This window comes from Littorina saxatilis, linkage group LG7, assembly GCF_037325665.1.
Source record: "Littorina saxatilis isolate snail1 linkage group LG7, US_GU_Lsax_2.0, whole genome shotgun sequence".
Classification (NCBI taxonomy): Eukaryota; Metazoa; Mollusca; class Gastropoda; order Littorinimorpha; family Littorinidae; genus Littorina; species Littorina saxatilis.
In genome coordinates, this window is record NC_090251.1 from 5,760,845 (window position 1) to 5,787,276 (window position 26,432).

The following is a 26,432-nucleotide window of genomic DNA, read 5'->3' on the forward strand; positions in this document are numbered from 1 at the left end:
TTGTCTGCAGTCCCCGATGTCTCAGTGGCTGAGGTCGTTTAATCGGTGCTCTCCCCTGCCGCTCCTATAGCCCCCACTTACTGTCCTCCGTGTGCCACGTGCAGGGTCTGTGTCTCCGTGCACGCAAATCGACGGATTCTTAAGGTTAATGCCTCTGCTACTCTAGCCCTCTTGACTTGTCGCAGTGTTTGGCAAAACTGTTGTAAAGACATGTTGATGAGAAATTGTTTAGCTACCTGTATTTGTTTGATGACTTTGACTTGTTATTACTAAGCCTATTGCAATTCTTGTTGTCGCTCATTCTGGTATTGTATTTGTAAGGAGTGTATGTGTGTATGAATGTTACCAAAACGAGGAGAACTACCAATGGCTGTGATGCTGTATGGCGAAATGAATTCTTGTTCTCCTGTTCTCTCGGCGTCGTCCTTCACTGACTGTTGCTGCAGCCCATCAAGACTATCACAGGAACTGTTCGCAAATTCACCACTACACAGTCTGCATGGCTGGACTGCCGTTATGGCCGATTATTAACGACTTATTCAAAACTTTAGCACTTGAATAGAATTGAAGACCCACACGAGTGAAGTATTCCAAGTTGACAGGCCGATCCCGCTTGTTGATACAAATTCACGTGTCTGTTATTCTCCGTGAATTCATGCATTCCCGAAAAGGCGACATAAAAATGACAACACTATCGTGTGCGAGTTTTTACGCTCATCACCAGCTCTGTGGAATCTCACGCTAGCGATTCGATGTCCTCTGCGCCTCCAAAAACATTAATTCCCGTCGTTTCCGCGTTCATTCCGCGGTCTCCGTCTTCACCTGATAATGGACGATCCGCTTGTCAGCACCAGTTTTCATTTCTCTTTCATCACAGGTTTATTCACACTTGTAACAATGTTAGCGGTCGGCAAAGGGAATAATCGATGATGGGAATTCGTGTTTACTCTACATGTCTCAGTTCTTGAGTTCTTCACAAGTTTCAGTTCTCTAGTTCTCTGTATGCTTCAGTTCTCAAGTACTCTGTGTGTTTCAGTTCTCAGCGCTTTGTCGTTGAAAGCAGAAGATAAAACACCCCGTATGTATTTCTGCAAACTGCACATAAATATCCAATCTTCTAGCACTGCCTGTTGGCTATTAAACGACACATATTGCATTTAGAATCACAGCATTTATTTGGGTTCAAGAATTCGCTGTTTCTGCAATAACTATCTGCACGAAGGTAAAGTCGAATGAACAAACTTGTCAGTGGTGTCAGGGTGGTGTCTACGCACGCACACTCAATCTTTGTACACACCAGAAGCCGCTTTGTTCTATCCCATTGCTTTAGCTGTGTCCGGAATGCTGTATGATGGTCAGCCGGGGCGATCACTATAGCCATCCACACGTGTCTCCATCGATCGGTCTGTCCGCACAGACACATGCCTGGCAGGCTCAGACATCTTCATCCTCACCCCCACCACCTGTCTTCATCCTCACCCCCACCACCTGTCTTCATCCTCACCCCCACCACCTGTCTTCATCCTCACCCCCACCACCTGTCTTCATCCTCACCCCCACCACCTGTCTTCATCCTCACCCCACCACCTGTCTTCATCCTCACCCCCACCACCTGTCTTCATCCTCACCCCCACCACCTGTCTTCATCCTCACCCCCACCACCTGTCTTCATCCTCACCCCCACCACCTGTCTTCATCCTCACCCCCACCACCTGTCTTCATCCTCACCCCCACCACCTGTCTTCATCCTCACCCCCACCACCTGTCTTCATCCTCACCCCCACCACCTGTCTTCATCCCGTCCGCCATACAGACAGACACACAGCCAACTAATTCTACATCTATCTCAACCGTCCCTGCCCCTACCTCCTCTCTACCATCGTAGTCGGCAGTGATTATCACCCTATAACGATTGACCTTTATCCACACAACTCCTTTTGCAACAGTTCGCAATGTGTGTACTATACAACATATTTTCTTTCTTTTTTTCTTTCTTTATTTGGTGTTTAACGTCGTTTTCAACCACGAAGGTTATATCGCGACAGGGAAAGGGGGGAGATGGGATGGAGCCACTTGTCAATTGTTTCTTGTTCACAAAAGCACTAATCAAAAATTTGCTCCAGGGGCTTGCAACGTAGTACAATATATTACCTTACTGGGAGAATGCAAGTTTCCAGTACAAAGGACTTAACATTTCTTACATACTGCTTGACTAAAATCTATACTAAAATTGACTATATTCTATACAAGAAACACTTAACAAGGGTAAAAGGAGAAACAGAATCCGTTAGTCGCCTCTTACGACATACTGGGGAGCATCGGGTAAATTCTTCCCCCTAACCCGCGGGGGGTAACATATTTTATCGGATCGTGCAATCTGTCGCAGCAATAAAGGAACATGTGACCCTTTGGTGATTTTCTCTCTGGTACGCTAAAACGACCGACGAAAGAAGTGTGTAAAACAAGGGTTTATGTTTTGTGGCAGTGTTATACCACCTGATCAGACTTGGTGACTATCGATTGGTTTAAACAGTATTCTATTCATAAACAGACACATGATAATATAACAACATCATTAAAAAGGAGCACAACAAGTTTAAAACGTATGGTAAGTGCTCACATAATCATGCCAGAAATTTCATGGCGGAATAGGATCAACGCGACAAATCTTTTTGAAAAAAAGAAGAAAATCAAAACTTGACTAAATGTAAAAAGAGAAAAACAACAAGGAAAACTTTGTTTCCATTATCGAACACAATCTGTGTCAATACCCAAAACGAAAACAAACAAGGGAAACAAGAAGGGCAAAGCCCATACGACTCACATGCTTGACCTTGACCTTTACATGACCTTGACCTTCAGCTAAACCTAGCAATGACATCATACACTAAGAACTGCTTTACACATTTTTCCTACCAAAATACATGTGACCTTGACCCAAGGTCAAGGTCATGCAACACAAAGCTGTTAATTCAAGACATAGGAAGTACAATGGTGCTTATTGGCTCTTTCTACCATGAGATATGGTCACTTTTAGTGGTTCACTACCTTATTTTGGTCACATTTCATAAGGGTCAAAGTGACCTTGACCTTGATCATATGTGACCAAATGTGTCTCATGATGAAAGCCTAACATGTGCCCCACATAATTTTTAAGTTTGAAACAGTTATCTTCAATAGTTCAGGGTCAAGGTCACTTCAAAATATGTATACAATCCAACTTTGAAGAGCTCCTGTGACCTTGACCTTGAAGCAAGGTAAACCAAACTGGTATTAAAAGATGGGGCTTACTTTGCCCTATATATCATATATAGGTGAGGTATTCAATCTCAAAAACTTCAGAGAAAATGGGAAAAAAGTGAAAAATAGCTGTTTTTTAGACAACATTTATGGCCCCTGCGATCTTGACCTTGAAGCAAGGTCAAGATGCTATGTATGTTTTTTGGGGCCTTGTCATCATACACCATCTTGCCAAATTTGGTACTGATAGACTGAATAGTGTCCAAGAAATATCCAACGTTAAAGTTTTCCGGACGGCCGGCCGGCCGGACGGACGGACGGACGACTCGGGTGAGTACATAGACTCACTTTTGCTTCGCATGTGAGTCAATAAAAAACGACAACGAAAAACACAACACGATATCAAAAAGTAGATGGGCCCCAAGTAATATATTTAAAGAGAACAACGACATCGAACTAAGGTGTCCTAAAGCTATCGATTGTACTTTTCTGGCGGGAACTTCTGTTAAAATGCAAAGTACGTGACTCAGATCGAGCGGCGTGCCTTAACCGGTCTCGGCCCAACATTGAAATTACTACGCTTGTTCTATGCAGATTCAAGGTAACGTCATTTCCGTGTAAAAAAAATCGCGTTTATTACCACGGAACCGTCTGGCTTGTCACTGAAATAAGAGAATCCTTCAGACCAACCAGAAAAAGAAGGACATCTCTCTCTCTCTCTCTCTCTCTCTTTCTTTCTTTTCTTTCTTTCTTTCTTTCTTTCTAGAAGTGCTACATGAATGTTCTATTATGCTATTATTATTAGATAACTTTGCTTTTTCATTGTTTGCTGCTTAATATATGAATTAATTAACAGCTGTACAATTTGGCATTGCAATTAATGCTCTGTTCATTCTCTTCATATCTTTGTCCCCAGTGGAACCCATTTGATAAAGTTTGAAAAACCACACACACAAAACAGAACTTGTAAGAGCAGTAACTCGAGTCCTGTGTCTATAAACATGAGCGGAGACGTTACGGTGAATTTCCTCACGTGATTCGATCGCACAAATGGAATCCCTTATAAACAGAAGTGTTCCTCTTTCAAACCCGTTTCTGTAGCGAGTTTGGAACACTTTTCCGACTTAGTATAGTTATATTGGCAAAGGTACTAGCAGTCATAGTGTTAACTCGTGTTCAACTGAACACTTGTGAACACTAAATGTTTATTATGTATTATATGTCACAATTTGTTTAAAACTTGTTACAGAGATGTGTTGAAAAGTGGAAGAGTTGTGTTTAGAGTGATGAGTGGTCCGACCAGACGCTGTGCATTCCCCGTCTCCCTTTTCCTTCGATCCCCTCAGCTGATTCGACACTCTCCCTTCCCTGTAATGGACGGAATATACCTGCGCAGTTTCAGCGGCACAGACGACGCGCGGCCTATTATTTATGCCGCGATAGGGATTATGACGAGTACTTGGCCTGTTTTCCTTTCATGCAACGTGTAGCGGGCTGGGATAATCTGCAGTGCGTCGTCGGTCCTGCTGAAGTTACATATAAATATGTGAGCGGAGCCCCTTAGTGTCACACGCATGCCGTGCATTCACACGCACACAGGGTCACAAGGCAGGACGCATGTATGTTAGGCCAAAAAAAATAATAGGTGTGGTTACGGTAACATAGCCTAAAAAATAGGGTAGGAAGGTAGGCAATCACTTTTTTTTTTTTTAAACTTTTTTTTCTAATGTGTACAAATTAAACCTACTTGACAGGGAAATAAGTGTGCGACTCGGGCGCTTTCGCTTTCATTGCGTTTTCTGCACTCGTTTACTTGTTTTTTGGGGTATTTTTTTGACAAATGTAATAAAAAGTTATAGGGTCGGCCCCAAAAAATAGGGTAGGTCGGGTTACCGTAACCACACCTATTTTTTTTTTAGGCCTTATGTTTACTGTCAGTTGCATTTCCAAAGCCTGTAACCTATCTAGGACAAATGACACTGCAGCTTATTTGCTCCGCCTACTACAGAACCTCTACAGCAAAATAATGGAAACTGTGTCGGTAAAACCAGCGATTGCAGAATGTACTCTACGTCTCTACGATATCCTCGAAAGTGGCCTTCGTTCCTCCTTTTGCACAAGCCAGAATATGTATAGCTCAGATTATCAACACAGACTTCGTCGGAAAAAAAATATAGCACAACAGACAGACAAGAAAAGAAAAAGAAAGTAATAAAAAGAAATCTGACCGCGTCTCGGCGAGAAGCCTGCCGTGGATGTCAGAAGCGAAGTGCCGACTGCACTTCAATTCTTCCGTGAAAACCTTCCCGTAGATAACCTGACTTTCTTCTAAACACTGTCGACAGACACTTGATCCCTTACAGTATCTATTCTTGGTGCCTACTGTCGTCTCATTGATAACAGGTAGTTCCCGCTCATGTCCATTAATGTCGCTATTTTAAATCTTATAAAACGATGACAGACGTAACCCTAATATAGCTCGTTGCATTGTTAGAACGCCTCCCGTCAACCGTTTCAGAGAGTTTTTCTTTCTTTCTGTAACTTCTTTCCTAAGCACCCGATTCAACGGGTTTTTCTTTTTCTATGACGGTTTTCATAGACCGTAAATCAAGGTTAGTAGAACGCTTATCAATGCATGTACTCTCATTCTTGTTCGAGCTTTTTTTTTTTTTTTTAACAACTTCCGTCACCGTCAGTCAAAGCTGATCTCAAGTGTAGCACAGACAACGCGAAGAATAGCGTTACACAAGGGCTATGTCATCTGCAACTCCTTCCTGTCACTTCCAACACGCGCACGCACACACACACCCGCACATATTCACGCACACACACGCGCGCACACACACACATGCACACACACACGCACACATACAGACACACACACACACACACAGACATACAGACACACACACAGACATACAGACACGTACACAGACACAGGCACACACACACACACACACACACACACACACACACACACACACACACACACACACACACACACACACACACACACACACACACACACTGTGGAAGAGAGAACAGAAAGTGAAAGGTACGACGTGCAAGAATGATGTAACCACTCTGATTAGGTGGAAGAGAAAAGCAAAATGTACAACCTAACAATTTCTCAAATAACACTGAACATCTCTTCTTTACACCCAGATGACCATTGCATGTCGCATGCAAGCCATAAAGAAAATAATGTTTTTTTAATTTGTATACAGTACGATTTTTAAGAGTGTCTATTTTTTTTAATATTTTTTTTTATAACATTACTCAGCCATACTATCCGACATTTAGACAGCATTTTAGTTTTACATGCAATCCACGGAAGTATCAGCAATCACGTTGCTGACCACTGCTAATTTCGCTGAGAGTGTACATGCTGTACATTAGGAATGTTAGATGACCGAAGTGGCTTCACTTTCCTGCTATGGGCCGTTGTATAATCCTACCAAAAGCCTATTAATTTTTGTGTGACAGCTTCGATTTTTTTTTGGAGCCAAAATACAGTTGAAGATCGGTCCATCACTGAAATAGCACTTTGAAGTACAGTGGCACTCCCTTTTTACGACCCCCAAAAAGCTTCAACAAATCAGGTCTTAAAAAGGAGGGAGTCTTGATATGGCGGTGAATGTACACAGGATATGAACAGAAAATCAGAAAAACCAAGTTTTTTTTTTTTTTAAACAGAGGAAGTCTTAAAAGTTCTACTGTATTTACTAACATTTCGCGTCTTTCGATGGCGGCAGTGGCCAATACATTAATCAGATTGACGCTTTATATTCTTGTCTGCAGCCTTCTCTCTTTTTCCCTAATTGGCTGCCGTTGGGGAGGCTAAAATTATCATCAATTTCATCATTAGGCCAACTTCTGGCCACTTGACCGCTTAAAGAGTTTCCGGTCAGACGTCTTCAGAGTGGGGTTTCCCCACACTCACACGCACGCACGGCTGGTTCTAATACTGCACTTCCGTTATATGCACACGGTAAGGGCTTGTAGCTCAGAAACGTCCGGTTCATTGACTTCACGAATACTTACCAAGCTGACGACTGTCACCAGCGTGCATTACCTAATTAATTGCTAATTCACCGCTACTAGGGTTTCCCTCTGACTGCCTCGCAGGTACACTCACAGGACCCGTTAAACTGCAGGCCACTCCACTTCCCATCCTCCATTGGTCGCTGCTGTCACTGAGGACCATTATTCTTCACTTCACTTCACTTTAATCCGTGTACGAAGGTCCTTTCAATTCACACCACACACTTCTGCTTCATTTACTTCCCAACAAGTATCGCTCTTTGAAAATAAAAACCAATACCACTCTGAAAGAACGCTTTTCAACTCTCGCAACGCATGGCATTAAGAGGTACCTCTCCTACCGTGTGCAGGAATCCTGGATCATGGTATCGACCACGCATCTGTCATAGACTCTAAACTGAAGTATTGCGCTCTTGAAAACACTTTGAGACACTTCAATTTTGAGTGTACGTCAAGGCTTTTTCTGTGATAATAGCACCCTTTCAAGTGGACCCATCAAACGTCTACGGCCTAGCTGCCAGCTGTGAACAGTGAGGATTTGCTGATTAATTAATTGTCACTGATTCACACCGGTGTCAGCTACAGAATTAATTCAATCCCATTTTGCACGGAAAGCAGGCAGACTTGTGATTGTCAGTATGTGACCAAGTGAGAGGCTGGTGATTGTCAGTATGTGACCAAGTGAGAGGCTGGTGATTGTCAGTATGTGACCAAGTGAGAGGCTGGTGATTGTCAGTATGTGACCAAGTGAGAGGCTGGTGATTGTCAGTATGTGACCAAGTGAGAGACTGGTGACTGTCAGTATGTGACCAAGTGAGAGGCTGGTGATTTTCAGAATGTGACCAAGTGAGAGGCTGGTGATTGTCAGTATGTGACCAAGTGAGAGGCTGGTGATTGTCAGTATGTGACCAAGTGAGAGGCTGGTGACTGTCAGTATGTGACCAAGTGAGAGGCTGCTGATTGTCAGTATGTGACCAAGTGAGAGGCTGTTGATTGTCAGTATGTGACCAAGTGAGATACTGGTGATTGTCAGTATGTGACCAAGTGAGAGGCTGGTTTCGTTCCAAGTACAAGCCCGGACGTACGTGTGGAGATGTACAAAACCCAGACAAACCCGACCGAGTTACTTCCGAAATTATAATATGCACTGGGACTGATAGCATCCGACCTTCCCGCCGCATATTACCCCAATTACGGTCCTCGTTAGGTTAAAATAAGCACGCCATTCATTAGAGCTTATCAGGTGATTCGCTGCCTTAATGAGCATGGTATCAACGGAAAACTTCGGCCATCGAAAGTACGACGATACAAAGAGTACGGAAAGTAAGCCTACAATCAACGGCACAAACTGGGTTCATATCATAAACTTAAGGATACAGTGATTCTGCTTTATCATTATGGCAATTTTCTCCAGAAGGGAAAAAGCAGCGTTGGGTCAGATTACCTGAACAAGAGTACTGGTAGTGGCGAAAGTTGCCATAATAACAAAGTATAAGCAATGTTTGCTGACCTTCACCATAGCAGAGCCTGCTTCACATGCTGATTGGGAAAGCACTGACCTATTTTTTATATGCGTGTCTTTTTGCATTTAGTCACGTTATCGTCTATTTTTTGCTTTTTTCTTTCTCTTTCTTACTTTCTTAAATTTCTTTTCTTTCTTTCTTTCTTTCTTTCTTTCTTTCTCAGTTTACTTACTTATTATCTACTTCTTTTTGTTCACTCTCTTTTTTTTCCTTTTTTTTTTTAAACGTGACCTTCAACAGTTATACGGTACGTGGCCAAAGCAAAACAAAATGAAAAGGTACCGCAGTAGCGGTGTCACTATTCCATTAGTCATGCGGTCCGCAATCGATGGTACGCACGATTTATTGCACATCATCTCCTTTGAGCTTTCTTTCTTTCTTTCTTTCTTTGGTGTTTAACGTCGTTTTCAACCACGAAGGTTAGGCCACAAAAAAAAAATTGTCTGTTTCTGGTCACCCAACCGACCCTAAATTTCGGCGCCGACCCTAAACTTTTTTTTTCCAAACTCAAAATTTTTTTTTATTTTTTTTTTGGTGGTAAAGGACAGGTTGAGAAAATGAACAACAAAAACGTGTGAAAACGAAAGTCCGCTGACGATTTGTAAATGTGTTGAGTGTCTTGTCTCTATGTATAGTGAATCCAGTCTCTTTGCGCGATTTTTAAAGTTAGTTTTATTGGTCTACATTTGGGGTTAAAAAAAAATGTAAAAAAAAAAAATCCCGACCTACCGACCCTATATTTTTTAGCCATGTTACCAGAAACAGACAATTTTTTTTTTTTTTGCCTTATATCGCGACGAGGGAAAGGGGGGAGATGGGATAGGGGAAAGGGGGGAGATGGGATAGAGCCACTTGTTAAGCGTTTCTTGTTCACAAAAGCACTAATCAAAAAATTGCTCCAGGGGCTTGCAACGTAGTACAATATATGACCTTACTGGGAGAATGCAAGTTTCCAGTACAAAGGACTAAACATTTCTTACATACTGCTTGACTAAAATCTTTACAAACATTGACTATATTCTATACAAGAACCACTTAACAAGGGTAATAAGTGAAGAATTTTATGGGTGAGAAAAGGAAAGTAAAAGGACTTTGGGGAGGCAGAAATAGAGAAGAAACAAGAAAAAGATCCTAATTAGGTTCACGGCATCGAGAGTGATGCGACCTTCTCTCAGAAGTTAGTAGAGAAGGCTCCCCCATCCACCACCCGGGGGACGCGCCTCTACGCCAATTAGGGGGCGCGAGGTCCTTTGACCTTAAACATGCGCATTTGTCTACAGTATTTTCGTACAGTTGTGCAACAGTGCTCTCATGCACACAACAAATAGTTCATACTATCGTGACCTCGTGACCCAGAAAGTCACGTGAGCACTCAATGTCACCCTGGCAGTAAAATGCGGACAGGTAACTTACCAGTGCATAGCTACAGAGGCAAACCTTGATGTTGTGTGACTTTTGACAGTGACATCTTTGTATGACGCTTATAAATATTCACGTCGGGGGCTTAAATTCAAGTTTCCAGACGACGTGCGAAATAATTATACGGAAAAGAGTTATAGAAAGAACAAGTATGTAAAAGCCGGGAGAGATCTATTGCGATTTTTCTTTTATTCAAGCCTTATAGACGACGCATAAAGTAAAATGAACAGAATCATTAAGAAGGACTGATCATTAAATCAATGTCAATATATATACATAAATTAATGAAAGAATAAACAAAAAAATAATCAATCTCAGTAAATAGTAGCGCAACATCTGTTAAACGACACTAGTAACCTTTTCCTTTCGGGTAAACCGCGTAGCATCACAAAATGTTAACAGCTTCCCGGTCCCAATAATCGCATTAACGCTTTATCTACTGTTCAAACAACACAGACAAGAAAAGCACGTGCAATCACTGAAGGTCAAGCTGTAAAGACCACGCAGTACAGTTGAAAGGTTCACGACACTGTAGTGACTGGATCACCTCAAATACCAAGACAAAGGTTGAAAACGCTCACATGACATGATTTAAGATTTAAGAGTAACGAATGCACCGAATTTACCGATTGACGTCAGGTTTGAAAGAAGGCAGACTTTTCAGCCCGAGTGTATCTCTGACTGGCCTTGAAAGTGTTACACAGTGTGTGTGTGTGTGTGTGTGTGTGTGTGTGTGTGTGTGTGTGTGTGTGTGTGTGTGTGTGTGTGTGTGTGTGTGTGTGTGTGTGTGTGTCAAACGCTAGAAAATTAGTGTTATAATTGTTGCTCTTCAACCTTAATGCATGACAGGAGTACTGTGTCACTAACACTATTTACCTAGACTCACCTTTCTAGTCATTGCCACATACCTCGTAACCTGCATTAATACACTGAGCCCCTGTGCCTTCAGAAGGCCATTATTTCCACACTTAAAAAGAATGTATAAAAAAAAATCTTGTTGGTTTAAACAAGATTTTATTCCGAAAATACAGGGTGGCATGTATAGTACGATATAAAAATTCATGTTGTTCGGCATTTTTTGCATTCGTACATTTGATATTATTTTGATATTTATTTGATAACCATACGAATTTTTCTTGTGAACTGTCACAATTTGATTACACGGACTGCTTGCTGGAGTTTCACTTGTGCAATACGGGTATGTCGACATATGTTCAGGGGATCACAAACCATCCCCCCAATGTGTGCCCAGTTTTTACCAAAGAACTTGATAGATTCAACAAATATTGCGCAAACAGGTCAGTGAAAATCTGAGTTGTCGAGTGCAAGTCAATGCAAAGAAAATAATGTCAACAAGGTAATCGTGCACCATACCTCTTCTCCGTTTTGCAAGAACCTTGACCTCATTATTCTTTCAAGAGGGGGGAGGGGGGGGGGGGGGGATCTCAAATATCGTTGTCAAAGGTGTTGAGTACAAAGAGTATTTTCGTTTCTTAGAATTGAAAAATGAACGTTTTGAAAACAAAAAGAAATTACTTTTGGGGCTGCTTACTTGAAAATGTGTTACCAAAGTTCTATGTTTTGTTAATTTCATGTACACGTACTGTGACTGCCGGCAAGATAAACATATCATATTATGTAAGTTGTAACGCTCCACCATCGCGACTAATCAACACATTACAAAGTGTATATTTGTATCAGCGGTGAATTTAACAAAATGTGTTCAATAATGTTACTGACACACACACTCTCTCTCTCTCTCTCTCTCTCTCTCTTTCTCTCTCTTCTCTCTCTCTCTCTCTCTCTCTCTCTCTCTCTCTCTCTCTCTCTCTCTCTCTTATGTGTATAAGGGACAGTTGGAAGATAAGGCATTGCTTAAAATGTCCATCCCTTTGTAATAAGTGCTGAACCTGATACTTCCTGAGCGGCGGTGTCCCTGTCTGTCAATATCAACATTCTCTAGCCGTTAAAACAAACAAATAATAAAAGCTCTGAATAACAAACCGTTACCGTTCATTCCCCGTGCCTGTGTGTTTGTCCACTGCCGAGTACACCCGTCTTCTGTTTCAATATAGGTCAACTATTTGTCCTGAGAGGACGTAAAACTCAGACTAGTCAGACACCCATCTAGCGGCAACCTAATTAATTCATACTCCTTCCCTTGCTTATGTCATCACGTCAATATATAATGCGATTATGACAACCCAACCGATAACACCAGGAAGTCAAAACCACACCCCTAGTATGTCAGAGTGAACTTTAGTTCAAAGAAAGTCGATGGGATGTTAAAATGTGGGTCAGTGCTGTCACGATCTACCCAGTCACACGGCAAAGGACCTGACACGGTTGGATAAACTACCTTCACTTTGGAGTTCTCTCTGATTACTTTAATGATGAATCATACTGCTTTTTTCTCAACACGATTAAAATACACACCATAAATCATAATGCTTACAAACTACCCACCATTCGCATGGAGTGGTTTTATACTTAAAGCGGTGATCAGCGTACAGGTTTCGTATGGAAGGGGACACTCGACACTGCATGGCAATTTTCCTGATTTTGTTTTAAAAGGACAGTAAACGTTCGAGTCTTTGAGTCTTGAGTCGAAACATTTTACCAATGCATCCTTGTTTCTATCTGTAAATTGCATCTATTCTCTCTCTGTCTCAGAATTCGTGGAAATGGCCGGGTGCGAGTCAGTCAAATCACTCTACCTCACCATCCCGCATGATGGACTGGACGCAAGGCAGCTCAATTCGCCGTGCTGTCGGTGTCAAACGTACAATCGTCACTCCACACAAGGCAGCTCAATTCGCAGTGCTGTCGGTGTCAAACGTACAATCGTCACTCCACACAAGGCAGCTCAATTCGCCAGTGCTGTCGGTGTCACACGTACAATCGTCACTCCACACAAGGCAGCTCAATTCGCCAGTGCTGTCGGTGTCAAACGTACAATCGTCACTCCACACAAGGCAGCTCAATTCGCCAGTGCTGTCGGTGTCACACGTACAATCGTCACTCCACACAAGGCAGCTCAATTCGCAGTGCTGTCGGTGTCAAACGTACAATCGTCACTCCACACAAGGCAGCTCAATTCGCCGTGCTGTCGGTGTCACACGTACAATCGTCACTCCACGCAAGGCAGCTCAATTCGCCGTGCTGTCGGTGTCACACGTACAATCGTCACTCCACACAAGGCAGCTCAATTCGCAGTGCTGCCGGTGTCACACGTACAATCGTCACTCCACACAAGGCAGCTCAATTCGCAGTGCTGTCGGTGTCACACGTACAATCGTCACTCCACACAAGGCAGCTCAATTCGCCGTGCTGTCGGTGTCACACGTACAATCGTCACTCCACGCAAGGCAGCTCAATTCGCAGTGCTGTCGGTGTCACACGTACAATCGTCACTCCACACAAGGCAGCTCAATTCGCCGTGCTGTCGGTGTCACACGTACAATCGTCACTCCACGCAAGGCAGCTCAATTCGCCGTGCTGTCGGTGTCACACGTACAATCGTCACTCCACGCAAGGCAGCTCAATTCGCAGTGCTGTCGGTGTCACACGTACAATCGTCACTCCACACAAGGCAGCTCAATTCGCCGTGCTGTCGGTGTCACACGTACAATCGTCACTCCACACAAGGCAGCTCAATTCGCCGTGCTGTCGGTGTCACACGTACAATCGTCACTCCACACAAGGCAGCTCAATTCGCCGTGCTGTCGGTGTCAAACGTACAATCGTCACTCCACACAAGGCAGCTCAATTCGCCGTGCTGTCGGTGTCAAACGTACAATCGTCACTCCACACAAGGCAGCTCAATTCGCAGTGCTGTCGGTGTCAAACGTACAATCGTCACTCCACACAAGGCAGCTCAATTCGCCGTGCTGTCGGTGTCACACGTACAATCGTCACTCCACGCAAGGCAGCTCAATTCGCCGTGCTGTCGGTGTCACACGTACAATCGTCACTCCACACAAGGCAGCTCAATTCGCAGTGCTGCCGGTGTCACACGTACAATCGTCACTCCACACAAGGCAGCTCAATTCGCAGTGCTGTCGGTGTCACACGTACAATCGTCACTCCACACAAGGCAGCTCAATTCGCAGTGCTGTCGGTGTCAAACGTACAATCGTCACTCCACACAAGGCAGCTCAATTCGCCGTGCTGTCGGTGTCACACGTACAATCGTCACTCCACGCAAGGCAGCTCAATTCGCAGTGCTGTCGGTGTCAAACGTACAATCGTCACTCCACACAAGGCAGCTCAATTCGCCGTGCTGTCGGTGTCACACGTACAATCGTCACTCCACACAAGGCAGCTCAATTCGCCGTGCTGTCGGTGTCAAACGTACAATCGTCACTCCACACAAGGCAGCTCAATTCGCAGTGCTGTCGGTGTCAAACGTACAATCGTCACTCCACACAAGGCAGCTCAATTCGCAGTGCTGTCGGTGTCAAACGTACAATCGTCACTCCACACAAGGCAGCTCAATTCGCCGTGCTGTCGGTGTCACACGTACAATCGTCACTCCACACAAGGCAGCTCAATTCGCCGTGCTGTCGGTGTCACACGTACAATCGTCACTCCACGCAAGGCAGCTCAATTCGCAGTGCTGTCGGTGTCAAACGTACAATCGTCACTCCACACAAGGCAGCTCAATTCGCCGTGCTGTCGGTGTCACACGTACAATCGTCACTCCACACAAGGCAGCTCAATTCGCCGTGCTGTCGGTGTCAAACGTACAATCGTCACTCCACACAAGGCAGCTCAATTCGCAGTGCTGTCGGTGTCAAACGTACAATCGTCACTCCACACAAGGCAGCTCAATTCGCAGTGCTGTCGGTGTCAAACGTACAATCGTCACTCCACACAAGGCAGCTCAATTCGCCGTGCTGTCGGTGTCAAACGTACAATCGTCACTCCACACAAGGCAGCTCAATTCGCAGTGCTGTCGGTGTCAAACGTACAATCGTCACTCCACACAAGGCAGCTCAATTCGCCGTGCTGTCGGTGTCAAACGTACAATCGTCACTCCACACAAGGCAGCTCAATTCGCCGTGCTGTCGGTGTCAAACGTACAATCGTCACTCCACATCATCCAATTTTCTTGAGTCCATGCGATTGGTAAAACTGCAAATCACTCTCCACACGTGCAACCACACCACATGATGAATTCAAGCGAGCCAATGAAAACATTTTACATTCCTTCTCTGCACGTCCACTCAGCATCATGGAAACCACTCGAGTCAATCAAAAAACGAAACTGCTACAGTAACACGACACAGGATCACAACACGTCCTCAAAATCAAATCAAACAATCGAAAAGCTGCATACCCTTTTCTACATTGTCACACCATATCGTCGAATTCATGCGAGTCCATCAAACACCGTGTACACATACCTACACGATTACGCCGTAACATCGAGTGTACGATTTCGTTTCCATGCAGTGACACACTGTAGAAAAGCAACTACAACAGCTCGGCGCTTCGCGTCAAACACTGTACACATCATTACTCCACAAGACAGAACTCTCAAAACTGCACACCCTTCTCTACACATCCACAAATTCACGACAGTCAATGAAAACACCTCCCTCCCTCCCCTACACAAGCTGTTGTCCGCCCCCCGCTGAATAAAGCAACCGCATGCTTATTCAAAGCACAGCCACATACCTCCATCACGCCAGCTTTTCAACAAGACGTCGTCATTTTTTAAGAGAGCGAAGAAAGTCAAGCGTTAACAAAACTCGGCAAGCCCTCCCAATTGCACAATCTATTCGCTCGTCGTGTCCGGAGAAGCATGATCAATGCCACACAGAATAAAACAAACAGCTGACTGCACGCTGCAGTCCGCACGGGACAACATTCCATCCAGATACGCTTAAAGGCACAGTGAGTAAGCCTCCCGTAAACCATCACAGATACGGTCAGGCTTTTACACACAGTACAAACACCCTTTCATTTAAACACTCACCGATTGAGAACATCCTGGGTGCCCTCCGTAAAGAGCGAACAATGTTCAAAGAATTTATTTTTGCGTGGTTTATCTTACCCCTGAGCCATCGTGAACCCGTGTGATCCAGTTTCCCTTTTTCACAATGTAGTCGTCAGTTAGTCATTTGAATGCGACTCGATGTGAGCTTATTTACAATAGCACGTTCTTATGCACGAAACAAACGGCTGTGGTTCACAAGAACTCTAGCGATGGCTTTTGACTGTTGAGAGGAACGGCGATATGCACTGATAAACCGTCGTCTGCTACGACCCTTGCGTGACCCTGCTTCCGGGCTTTTCTTTTTTCAAACTTTCACAACTTCGAATTGTACTGATCTTGTCTTGGTGAAAAAAGAATTCTTTTAAGTTAGGTCTAGCGCAAAAACACACCACGGTCCAAAAACAATTTGATAATCATCGATTCACGGCTATCGCCAGTTTACATCGATAGAATGAGACCCGAAGGGAAGTAACTCATGTTTGACCTGAGTTCAAGATGGGTCCAAAAAGTGTTTGAGACAATCTGCAAAAGTAATTCTTTAAAAATTGCTCGCTCTTTACGTAGGGCACCTAGGATGTTCCCGTTTGGTGAGCGTTCAAATGGAAGGTTGTTTGTACTGTGTGTAAAAGCATGACAGTATCTGTGATGGTTTACGGGAGGCTTACTGTCCGGGCGTGAATTCCGGTATTCATAACAGCCGTCCAGCACCAAAACGAGGCGCCACTGTTGTTGAGGACCAAGTCCATGAAAATAAATTCTTTGAAAATTTCTCACGCTCGACAGAAAGCAGCCAGGATGTTACCGTTCGGTGAGCGTTCAAATGGAAGTATGCTTGTACTATATGTAGACGCTCGGGGAGCTCTGTGGTGGTTTACGGGAGGCTTACTGTGCCTTTAAAGGGGATGTGTTTTTTCTCTCTCTGACAGCACCATGGAGCTCAACATCCATGGTTTCATGTTCAGAACAAGAGTCAATCAATGTAAACAGCGTTAACATGTGTATGAAGCATCCATCTTGTGCATGGCAGGCTAAGTGATCCACCCAACGAATGTTACGTTAAATCAGCCACCCCATGCTTCTTAATTCCAAGCAAACACACACGCTACGGTAACGGTTATAGTGACGTCTACCAATCGCATTAGAGAGAGAGAGAGAGAGAGAGAGAGAGAGAGAGAGAGAGACAGAGAGACAGAGAGACAGAGAGAGAGAGACAGACAGACAGAGAGAGAGACAGACAGACAGACAGACAGACAGACAGACAGACAGACAGACAGACAAAGACAGAGACAGACAGACGGACAAACAGGGAGAGGCGGGGAAAAACATGAGATAAGCTCATCATCGCACGAATCAGCCAAATAAGGAAGACCCCTTACCCGGCCCATCATCTATTCACTTTGTCCAATTGGCGATGATATTAGATCGATGCTCTTCATATCACCGGAAAGCTCCTTTCATTTTCCCCCAATTCAATAGTAAGAGACTAGTGTGTACGAACAAACACTAAGTAACACTTGGATTTGTTGTTTTGTATGGTACGCACATGTGGAACAGATACAGGTTAGCGATACAAAAAAAGATAAAAAGCTGCATTGTTTTCAATAGGTGACGTTGACAGTGTACGTATCGTTCAAAAACAAAGCAGAACGCTATAAGTCACGTGGTGTGAGTCAATTACAGATAAACACTTCTCACGCACGGTGACTCAATGACATTTTTTGTAAATGGCTCACAAAAAGATATTTTCTTATCTGCTGCGTATTTTCGCCAAAGGTGACTTATAACCTACCGTTAAATAAAGAAATGCTTAAAATGCGCGCGCGCGCGCGCGTGCGTGTTTACACACCCAAAGAAGATAAATATCCCATTCGCCTTTCCTGGAACGCTGTCATTCGCATAACACAGTTGAGAAATGCCGATAGTTTGCAAGTCCACGTCAGTTCCGCACAGGAAGCACAAAACTCGTGATGAACGTCCACAAAAACTTGAACATCCTCCTCAGTTTTCATCTTCTCACTGTTGTTTCTGTTTTGTATCTCGTTCGTTTATTTTACTGCCCAAGCGTAAACGTTTTTGTGAAAATATTATGTATTGGCCTTTTGGGTGTTAATAAACATCTCATAACATTAAAATGAATCCGGCATGTCTTTCTGAGAAAAAAAAGTTAAATATTAAATCTTAGCATCCTGCAGCAAAGTGAAACACACATGCACACGGTATGCCAATATTCAACATGCCTTGCCAACATCGGTTCCACAATGGTCTATAGATCCGCGATCGGCAAGTATTTATCTCCAGGCGTGAAAATAGCAAGGAGAGAAAGCCGAGATTGCGGAGGATTAGGAGAGGTAAAAGGAGGAGGGAATCATGAGCTCAGGTGTTATCTGGGGGAAAGCCCACACGTTGAGCTCACCTTACTGTCCCTCAGGTCACCCAGTCGATGGCCATGTCCATCCATCACGCCCTGGAAAGCATCCCACGTTTCCACAAAAACGGGTCTTCACAGAAGAAGGGGGTATCTAACGCGTCTGATTTCATGCAACCACACCCCCCTCCCCCTCCACACACAATGCAACATACTGCAAAGGAGCGCACCCCTCCCCACCCCCCCCCCCCCCCGCACACACAATGCAACATACTGCAAACGAGCACCCCCCCCCCCCCCCCCCCTGTGAAGAGGAGTGAAGATGTCCATGCACTGTCACTGTATTTCTTGAAGACGATATGGCTCTATCTAACATGAAGAAAAAAAACAGTTCACAAATGAAATTTCTCAGACAGCTGAGGATATTCCGATGAGCAAGGGGGATGGGGGGGGGGGGGGGGGGTCAAATAATGATCACATTACATCAAAAAACAAAACTACAACGACACAAAGTGAGATGAAAGCTCAGAGGAGGATCACGTAGCCTATGATCAGTGAAGACGGAGTTCATCTGACACTGTTCATGTTTTCGACAGACAAAGGCATCAAGCGAGCGGACACTGCCGCCATGTTTGCTTGCCTCATCTGTAAAGGCCCACTCCGCCTAGTCAAGACAGTTCGCCCCACAGTCTCAGATCTGGTCAGGCGTTTACATGGGATAAGACCATTCCTCCACTTGGTCACATACCAAAAATTAAGGATCTCCAGGATTCTCAATCGATGTCCGTACGTGGTGTCAGCAAGAATATACTGATTGCACGTCGACGTTGCAGATGTTAGCGGCACAAAAGCGGAAGGCAAGAGCCAGAAAAAGTCGTCACAGTCTCACAACAAGCTTGGGATCATCTGATGAGTCACAGTGCACGTTGTTTATAGGAGAGAGACGTTTCCGGTTTTAGCTGTGCAAAAGCAAAAGCAAAAGGCAAGAGCCAGAAAAGGTCGCCACAGTCTCACAGGCTTAGGGTCATCTGAGGATTGCACGTTGTTGAAGGGATATTGACGTTGCCGGTTTTAGCTGTACAACATCGGATGGTAATGTCCAGAATAGTAGCCACAGTCTCAAAACAAGCTTAGGATCATCTGAAGGTAATGTCTATAAAAATAGTAGCCACAGTCTCACAAGCTTAGGATCATCTGAAGGTTGTGTCTATACAAATAGTAGTCACAGTCTCACAAGCTTAGGATCATCTGAAGGTAATGTCTATAAACATAGTAGCCACAGTCTCACAAGCTTAGGATCATCTGAAGGTAATGTCTATAAACATAGTAGCCACAGTCTCACAAGCTTAGGATCATCTGAAGGTAATGTCTATAAACATAGTAGTCACAGTCTCACAAGCCTAGGATCATCTGAAGGTTATGTCTGTAAAAATAGTAGCCACAGTCTCACAAGCTTAAGATCATCTGAAGGTTATGTCTATAAAAATAGTAGCCACAGTCTCACAAGCTTAGGATCATCTGAAGGTTGTGTCTATACAAATAGTAGTCACAGTCTCACAAGCTTAGGATCATCTGAAGGTAATGTCTATAAACATAGTAGCCACAGTCTCACAAGCTTAGGATCATCTGAAGGTAATGTCTATAAACATAGTAGCCACAGTCTCACAAGCCTAGGATCATCTGAAGGTAATTTCTATAAAAATAGTAGCCACAGTCTCACAAGCTTAGGATCATCTGAAGGTTGTGTCTATACAAATAGTAGTCACAGTCTCACAAGCTTAGGATCATCTGAAGGTAATGTCTATAAACATAGTAGCCACAGTCTCACAAGCTTAGGATCATCTGAAGGTAATTTCTATAAAAATAGTAGCCACAGTCTCACAAGCCTAGGATCATCTGAAGGTAATGTCTATAAACATAGTAGCCACAGTCTCACAAGCCTAGGATCATCTGAAGGTAATTTCTATAAAAATAGTAGCCACAGTCTCACAAGCCTAGGATCATCTGAAGGTAATGTCTATAAAAATAGTAGCCACAGTCTCACAAGCTTAGGATCATCTGAAGGTTGTGTCTATACAAATAGTAGTCACAGTCTCACAAGCTTAGGATCATCTGAAGGTAATGTCTATAAACATAGTAGCCACAGTCTCACAAGCTTAGGATCATCTGAAGGTAATTTCTATAAAAATAGTAGCCACAGTCTCACAAGCCTAGGATCATCTGAAGGTAATGTCTATAAACATAGTAGCCACAGTCTCACAAGCTTAGGATCATCTGAAGGTAATGTCTATAAACATAGTAGCCACAGTCTCACAAGCCTAGGATCATCTGAAGGTAATGTCTATAAACATAGTAGCCACAGTCTCACAAGCTTAGGATCATCTGAAGGTAATGTCTATAAACATAGTAGCCACAGTCTCACAAGCTTAGGATCATCTGAAGGTAATGTCTATAAACATAGTAGCCACAGTCTCACAAGCTTAGGATCATCTGAAGGTAATGTCTATAAACATAGTAGCCACAGTCTCACAAGCTTAGGATCATCTGATGATTGCATGTTGTTTATAGGAGCGAGACGTTGCAGGTTCTAGCTGTACAAAAGTGGAAGGTAATGTCCAGAAATAGTAGCCACATGCAGTCTCACAAGCTTAGGATCGTCTGCTGATTGCACGTTGTTAAAAGGATAGAGACGTTGCAGATTTTTAGCTTTACAAAAGCGGAAGGCTAAGGCCAGAAAAAGTCACCACAGTCTCACAAGCCCAGTATCGTCCGATAATTGCACGTTGTTTATGGGAGAGAGACGTTGCAGGTTTGAGAAGTACAAAAGCGGTAGACAATGGCCAGAAAAAGTCCCCATGCACAGTCTCACAATAAGCCTAGAGACGGTCAGTACCACGTGATCGTACCTACCACTGTCCGTGTCCACAATACTCCGTGATCTGATCCGATCAAGCAGACTGTCACTGATGCCCAGTTATCGTCCTCAAGCCAGCAGGATTGTGACGAGGCAATGATGTATCCGCCCAGGATCGGAGTGCCTGGCGAGCTCTTGTTGGCGGCCTATGCCCCGGACAGGATCAAAGGCATAAATGATGATGATGATGAATGATGTATCCGCCATCAAAACCACCAAAGTGCCGTGTAGGGAGGAAACCACCGGGATGGGCAAATCCAAAATCTGGATTAATATTGCGATGGATGGATACTGCGAAAGAGTGGACGGGCCTCAGCACTGCAACACTCTTGGAGACAACGCACCTTCGACGGACATGCGCTGAGAGCATAGCAGGGGGCTTGGTGTGGTATGCACCCCCCACCCCCACCCTCCCCCAAGACCCTCCCGTCAGAAGGACTAAGCTGAAAACCGATCGAGAAAAAATGCCAAACAATGACGCCATTCTCCCATGACACAACGCGGTATCAATCTTTTCCAAATCTCCTGTCCTTGTTTTCCATTCTTATTCAAATCTCTGCACAAAAAAAAACCATGTCCAACTGCTACTATCGGTATGTCTTCGTCGCCTTTAAAATCCGGAGAAGGGCAACTGCTCGCCAACATCATGACTATCTATTACAAGCGACAAGATTCAATGAACGTGCTAGATCCCTAAATAGTCCGAACAGACTCTCAGTCAATAAAACCAGACGCTGTAGCATAAAAGAGATCGTCACACAAAGCGAGAGTGAGAGAGAGTAAATGGGGGCGGAGGGGGTGAGACAAAGAGACAGAGAAAAGACAGAAAGGAAAGAGACAACAACATCATCCAGACAGAGCGAGGAAAGAGCTTTGCGCACAGAAATAAATTCAAGTCTATATCTTGAGATGACACGAGTCGACGAAGAGTCGCTAAGTGGCGGTGCCGAAGTGGGGGGGGGGGGGGGGGGGAGGGGGAGGAGGGGCGAGGGAGGCTTATAAGAAGGGAAAGGGGGGTAGGACGATTAATAATATTTTGTCGTTGTGCAAGTGGTGACCGTACCGAGGACAACGACTGCCGTGAGCCGCACTGCGGCGTTAAGCGGTTTATTTAGAACTAGATGAATACCCGCTTCGCCGGGTAAGAAGTAGAGCCGAATACCCGGCTTCGCCGGGAAGAAGTAGAGGAATACCCGGCTTCGCCGGGATGAAAGCGTTGCGGACAGTGACCTTCTAAAAATAGTAACGGGAATATGGATTGACGCCACACACAGGAAGGGAGATAAACGCGCAAAACACTGGAGAAGATAAGGAAGAGTTACTGGGAATGGATCTGGGAAGATGAACAAAAAAAGCAAAATCGGTTCAGTGCTCCGCGCTGAGAGCACGTGTTGAAAATTCTCATCGACCAGGTTGTGTCCGGGGTCTACCTGAATATGCCCACCAAATGTGAAACAGATCCATCGAGAACTTTGGCCGTGCATCGCGAACACAAACACACACAGACACAAGCCGTATATAGATATAGATTTGTTTCTCAAATCACTCTTCCCCCAAAATAAATCCAACCTCGCTGACCATGCAGATACTGCTGAGCTGACCAAACAGTGAAGGAGACAGTGCTGCTATGCCACAAACGAACAAACACACAGGTTTAACATACACGCAAACAAACAGTCCATTTTCCTATATGTTCTTTTTGTGCAAATACGGCTTGTGAAAACCAGCACCATGCAAGTAGCAGCGACAGAGACACTTACAGTCCACTTGAACTGTGAGCTGCATTATTGTTTAACATGTAACACTCGTTCATCTAACTCAGACTCAATAATGGTACGACTACGAATGACGATTCACGCTACAATAAAATAATTCCACGATTCATTTATGATGTTGGGACCGGCTTTAATGTCAAATTGGACAACGGTACCGTGTCGACATTTTTGAAAAGAATGGGTACTTTGGGTATTGGTTCACATTTACAGACAAAGTATATATAATACATTCAAACTTCGAGAAGGCTTTCCATATCATTCAAAATGGACAGCGCGGTACCATGTCGACATTTTTAGGTTGAGACGAAAACAAAACTTCAGTGATACCTTGTCTCTTTCTTTCCTTCCAAGCAGCATTCTTCAGTGTAGATGAAAACAAAACTTCAGTGATACCTTGAATCTGTCTTTTCTTCCAAGCAGCACAAACCACATTCGCGCAGAACTCGCCCACCTCTTTAGAGTTATCCTTATTGGGGGAGACAGGGAGCAGACGGTCTGTCCCTCGCTCAATGGCGGCGATCAGGGGAGGTAAGCGTGTAGCTGGGCCCATTTGCCACAGACAATATCGATGGTGAATGAATCTGTGTATTTGCTGCAGACACCGCCGAGGCCGAGGGGCTGGATAGAGGGAATCCTACACCCCGTGATCTCTCCCCTGAGACGGCTACTTTCCTGATAACCTTGGTTACATGAATATCGAGAGGACTGCTGGACCATACGTCACACTAACGGCTGAGTTCTGTGTCACAAATCATTCTGCTTCCTCTCACTAAAAGCGCTACTGTCCAGCGGAGTGTTCACGGTAAAAACCAACAACGACTTCAACTTGTAAACTATCATTACGTATTTTTAAAGACTACCATTTGAAGTTGTATAACATGAGGTTTAAAAACATGCTCTGAGACTCAAAAAACAAGAACAGTTCAAACTTCACGCTTACAATTTGAATTACAATTCTTTGCCCGTCTAACGGAAAGAAAAGGCTAATCATTCAATCGCATACAAAGCGAACGACTTAATTCCAATAATGGCGCATTACTGTAGTTGTTCTGTATTTCGCCACTAATAAAACGTAGTTCTTCAACCAGACAATATCGCTTTAAGGTGCAGAAAGGGGGAGGGCCAATGAGACAGAGAGGGTGGCTAATGATGACCAGCGAGTTTCTAACTGTCATGCCTGGTCTCAGAGGACAAGTATCTGTTTAAAACTGGGGACACATCAAGGTCTCTGAAGCGCATCAATAATGGTACATCCAGTATCCTCTCCCCCCCCCCCCCCCTTCCCCCGCTCAAGGTTGCTCTACTTTCCAGACAGGCAAATTGAAAGACGCACACGCACACACACACACACACACACACCAACGCCAGAACATGAAAGATGCGCGCGCGCACACACACACACCCACCAACGCCAGAGGCGTCATCCCAGGAAGATAAGGATGGTCAAGGTTATGACGTGAACTCTCCAAACGCCCATAATGGCACCAAGACTGGCTTCATTAACCCAGAAGACAGGGGAGACAATCACATCAGCGAGGGAGGCGGCACGGCAGATGGCTACGAACACGGCAGACCTAATCAAATAGTTCCACAGGCCTGGGCACCTTGACTCGAGCATGGGCCAGTGACACGGCGTGCAAGGAATGCTGCCTTCGGTCTTGACCACCGCACAAAGCTTGTTTGCTTGGTACGTGCACATCGTGCAAACAACGTCTTGGGCCCTTGTCTCATCAGCCACTCATGAATAATTCAATTAATTGGCACACGTGTAAGAATCTCTCTCTCTCTCTCTCTCTCTCTCTCTCTCTCTCTCTCTCTCTCACAAATACAGTGTCACAATAGCGGAACAGCCAAGAATTCACGGACTGTACGTGCACACGGCATGACAGACTTAGTGTCACACACACACACACACACACACACACACACACACAACACGTGTCACAATAGTGGAACAGCCAAGAGTTCACGGAATGTACGTGCACATGGCATGACAGACTAACTACGCAGTGTCACACACACACACACACACACACACCATGTGTCACAATAGCGGAACAGCCAAGAGTTCACGGACTGTACGTGCACACGACATGACAGACTAACTACACTGTGTGTGTGTGTGTGTGTGTGTGCTCTCTCTCTCTCTCTCTCTCTCTCTCTCTCTCTCTCTCTCTCTCTCTCTCTCTCTCTCTCTCTCTCTCTCTCACACACACACACACGTCTCTCTCTCTCTCTCGTTCTCACTTAGCCTGAACATGTTTATAATATTGATGCCTTATTTGTACCTTTTACACGTTTCAGTAGATAAATGTACCTAATTAATTTCATAACATGACTTATGTAACGATGCTACATTGCTATTACTTTCAACGTAGTTGCTTCATTGACTCCTCAGTTTCACGGAATTTTTCTTCCCTCGAAGTTTCACACGTTTTTTGTTGCTTGATAAAGTTTTCATTATACCTTTGACAATAATATGTCATGTTCGTTTGTATGTATATTTTTGTTAGTTTGTTTAGTCTGTTAATCGTTTGCTTGTTTGTCGTTTGTTTTTATTACTTCTTTAATTGATATTCCAACATTTTTAAAACGTATTATCATTAGATTAAACCCTCCCATGGGCGAGGGCTGGATGTAACAAGAAGGGCAAAGCCCATACGACTCACATGCTTGACCTTTACATGACCTTGACCTTCAGCTAAACCTAGCAATGACATCATACACTAAGAACTGCTTTACACATTTTTCCTACCAAAATACATGGGTCAAGGTCATCCAAGGTCATGCTTATTGGCTCTTTCTACCATGAGATATGGTCACTTTTAGTGGTTCACTACCTTATTTTGGTCACATTTCATAAGGGTCAAAGTGACCTTGATCATATGTGACCAAATGTGTCTCATGATGAAAGCATAACATGTGCCCCACATAATTTTTAAGTTTGAAACAGTTATCTTCCATAGTTCAGGGTCAAGATCACTTCAAAATATGTATACAATCCAACTTTGAAGAGCTCCTGTGACCTTGACCTTATTGAAGCAAGGTAAACCAAACTGGAATCAAAAGATGGGGCTTACTTTGCCCTATATATCATATATAGGTGAGGTATTAAATCTCAAAAACTTCAGAGAAAATGTGAAAAATG

At 44.1% G+C, this 26,432-nt stretch overlaps 1 protein-coding gene across 6 annotated transcripts in view; it reads right to left on the bottom strand.

Moving 5' to 3' along the window:
• The window catches only part of LOC138970535 (oxysterol-binding protein-related protein 8-like), a 151,230-nt gene that overhangs the window by 79,102 nt on the left and 45,696 nt on the right, over positions 1–26,432 (bottom strand). The gene's annotated exons all lie outside the window — the stretch shown is intronic.